Source organism: Arachis hypogaea, chromosome 17, assembly GCF_003086295.3.
Source record: "Arachis hypogaea cultivar Tifrunner chromosome 17, arahy.Tifrunner.gnm2.J5K5, whole genome shotgun sequence".
Lineage (NCBI taxonomy): Eukaryota > Viridiplantae > Streptophyta > Magnoliopsida > Fabales > Fabaceae > Arachis > Arachis hypogaea.
Window position 1 is genome coordinate 97743877 of NC_092052.1, and position 3819 is coordinate 97747695.

At 38.7% G+C, this 3819-nt stretch overlaps 1 non-coding gene across 1 annotated transcript; it reads left to right on the top strand.

The window, feature by feature from the left end:
- Nucleotides 1–928: 928 nt before the first annotated feature.
- Nucleotides 929–1035, top strand: LOC112767699 (small nucleolar RNA R71). Its single transcript, XR_003185140.1, has one exon. It is a non-coding gene; the product is annotated as a small nucleolar RNA R71 (small nucleolar RNA).
- The last annotated feature ends 2784 nt before the right edge of the window (nucleotides 1036–3819 follow it).

A 3819-nucleotide genomic window follows, 5' to 3' on the forward strand; every position in this document is an offset into this window, starting at 1 on the left:
TGATGCCACCTTTGGGGTTGGGTAAAGGATGAGAAGGAATGACACTGGAGCTTGAATGCTGGTTGTTGGGAGTACATAATGAATCTATCTAGGAGAGGAGAGCTTGTAAAGTGGCATTCAAACCATTTATGGTGGAGTTAAGTGTATTCTAAACATCTTGCTGTCCTTGCGCAAGAGTGCGAAGCATCTCATCATTAGAAGAGGAAGGGGGTAAGTAATCTGAGGGGTCTGCTGTTGGTTATTCTGAGGTGCTTGGGACTGCCTTAGATGAGGTGCTCTATAAGGCTGGTTTTGGTTCTGCTGTTGATAGGGAGGATTCTGCTGATACCGGTTTTGTTGATTGTTATTATTATTCCACCTCTGATTTCCCTGGTTGTCTCTGCCTCCTCTGTTATAGTTGTCCCTCCACCCTTGGTTGGAGTTATCTCGCCAACCTTGGTTATAGTTCCCACCTTGGTTGTAACTGCCGCCTTGTTGATAGTATCCTTAATTCGGGTGGTCATAGAAATTTTGAGTAGCTGCCAAGGTGTTGTCTTCTTGTTGGAGCTGCGGACACTCATCGGTGTAATGAGTATAACAGGCACATATTCCACACACTCTTTGAGGAACCAACTGTTGATTCTGTTGTGGTGGGGGAGGCTGAGGTTGTTGTTGATTTAGCTGTAGCTGCTTCAGTATGTTGGTCATCTCTCCCAGAGTCTGTGTGAGAGCAGTAGTCTCACTGCTAGAGGAAACCTCCACAACAGCCTTGGGATGGTTATTCCTATTCCTAGCATTCCGGGTAGATTCAGCTAGATTGGCTATCAGTTGCCATGCTTCTGTTGCCGTCTTGTACTTCTTCAGAGAGCCATTACTTGCAGCATCCAATGTAGTTTTTTCCTGAGGCTTCATGCCTTGTGTGAAGTAGCTGATTAATACCATCTGGTCAATCTTATGGTGAGGACATGAGTCAAGGAGATTCCTGAAGCATTTCCAGTATTCATAGAGGATCTCTGATTCACCTTGGATAATACAGGAAATCTCCTTTCTCAGTCTATCTGTAACTTTAGCTGAAAAGTATTTCTCCAGGAACTCCCTTATGAGCAGATCCCAGATGGTAACGACTACTTCAGGTTGAGTGTAGAACCACTCCCTTGCCTTTTCCTCAAGAGAAAATGGGAAGGCATACAGCCAAATAGTAGTCTCTTCTGCATCATCACGCCTAGTAGTAGAGCAGGCTGTCTGGAAATTCCTAAAGTGCTTGATAGGCTCTTGAGCAAGTAAGCCATGAAACTTGGGTAGTAAGTTGATTAGCACAGTCTTCAGTTCAAAAACTGCAGCCAGATTTGGGTGACGCGCTTGATACGGTTGCAGTGTAAATTCTGGAGCTAATGCTTCCTGTAGTGTAATCCTCCTGGGCTCCACCATATTATCTGCACGTGAATCAATAGAATTAGTAGAAAAGGAGCTTGTTTCTTCCTCAGATGGCGCTTCAGATTCGCCCTCTGATGAGATTGGTGAATTGGCGAGAACCACTTCACCACCCTCAGAGGCTAACCGACGCTGAGCTCGCCTAATACGTAAAATAGTTCTTTCAATTTCAGGATCAAACGCGGCTAAGTTCGGATCAGGCAGTGAACACGTCATTCAATGAAAGAAACATACAGCTCATGGTAATAAAATTAAATAAAATATGCAAAAAAAATTAAAAATATTTACACCAACCAATAATTTAGCACACTATTGCAACTCCCCGACAACGGCGCCAAAAATTGACGTGGCAGAAAATTGCCGATTAAGAAATTATAAATAGAACAGCGTTGCAAGTACAGCTCTTAACCGATGAAAAATCTGCTTATCAATTTAGAAAGGGTTGTCACAATTTTAGAATAAAAATACTGGGAGTAGAAATCCCAGGTCGTCTCCCAACGAGTTGACAAAAGAGTGCTATTTTATTAGTCAGGAATTTTTCTGAGAATTTTTAGAGTTAGAGAACAGAAAAATAAATAATTATAAATTGAAGCAATGGAAATTAACAAGAGAACTTGTATAATTAAAATAAAAGCCTTGACTAGGAGAAGATTAATCAGAAGTTCTATCCTTGTTGGATTTCCCCAAGTGTAATAGTAAGAGGTTGTTGTTCTACTTAGTTATCCTTTACTGAATAAAGAAAAGTCAAGCAACTAACTAACCAACTTTGAATCCCAAGTCCTAATCCTCTCCTAAGAAAGGATTAGAGTCAGAGACTAGAGAGCCAGTCAACAACTTCCAATTAAAATTAACACTTGAGTATTCCAACTCAAGGATTTTCTTTTAATCAACTCCCAAGTCAAGTTGGGAGTCTACTCCATTGACATGAATACAATGTTCAGAGGCATATAAAGGGAATAAAAAGAAGACATAATAAATTAAATAATAACTAAAAATTAATTAAAGATAAAAATAGTACTTTGCATTAATAAATCCCAAAATCATAAACATACGTATCTGAATAGGGTTAATGGAAATTAAAAGAGTAAGGGAATAAGGAAACAAACTAGAATAATAAAAACTTCAACGGAGGTAGTAACTCTTCTCAATATCAAAATCAAAAGCATAAAACTAGAAATGTATGAATGTAAAGGAAACCTAGATGAAGTAGTATTCTCTCCCTAAGATTCCGATCTAAAACTAAAAACTATACAAATGAGAATGTGTGTTGAGTCTCTGCTTGTCCCCTGGCTCTAGTCTGTATTTTTTGGCTGAAAACTAAGTCCAAACTCAGCCCAAAATTACCCCCAGCGTTTTCTGCGATTTCTGCAGGTAGCGCATGTCACGCGTACGCGTCGCTGGTCAACTTCGCATGTCACACGTACGCGTCAGGCATGCTCACGTGTCACCGTGCGAACTCTGATTCACGCGCACGTGTAAGCCATGCGTGCGCGTCGCTCCTCGCTGGTTATCTCCTTTATTTCTTGTGCTCCTTCCATTTTTTCAAGCTTCCTTTCCATCCTTTAAGCCAATCCTGCCCTGTAAAGCCTGAAAACACTTAACGCACAGATCACGGCATCGAATAGTATAAATGGGAATTAAAAATATATAATTTATAGATCTAGGAAGTAAGTTTTCAGTCATAGAACAAAATATGGGAAGGAATTGTAAAATCATGCAAACTGTATGAATAAGTGTGCAAAAACTTGATAAAAACCACTCAAATTAGCACAAGATAAACCATAAAATAGTGGTTTATCAGCCGCGACCTAACTACAGAGTTTTATGTATATGTATTCGTATTTCCTGTATTTGGCTTAGTCTTAGACTTTATTTTCTCCTCGTCGTTTATTATTTTTGTTTTTAGAGGGGTAGGACTTGTATTTGAGAATATTTGAATAAGTCTACGTATATAAAGCTATGTGAATATATACCTTTGTGAATAAGTGATTTAAAATAAATACTTTTTTGGTTTTTCTTAATTAAAATTTTGGTTCGTATTCGTGAAGGCTCAATATTAAATAAATATAGTATGAATTAAAGGAGTAAAGGTAGGTAACACCCAGACTTTTAGTGCGATCATGAGGTGCTAAAGTTAGGGTGTTACAAAGTGACTGGACATGAATATGATGACATTATATAGTGAAACTATTGAAAAACTTTTGTTTCTCACTCCTCTCCCTGTACCATCTTCAAAAAGGATGCAATGCAAAATAATGTGCTACTTGGTTGAGTTGAAAGAAACAATTTACTAAATGAAGATTAAAAGTTAGGTATCAAGGGCGTAGACATTGAGGGTTAAGCACTTGCTCAAACTCATGTTAAAGATAAATGATAGGTAATGGATTTTGTCATAGTTACGCAAAGTGA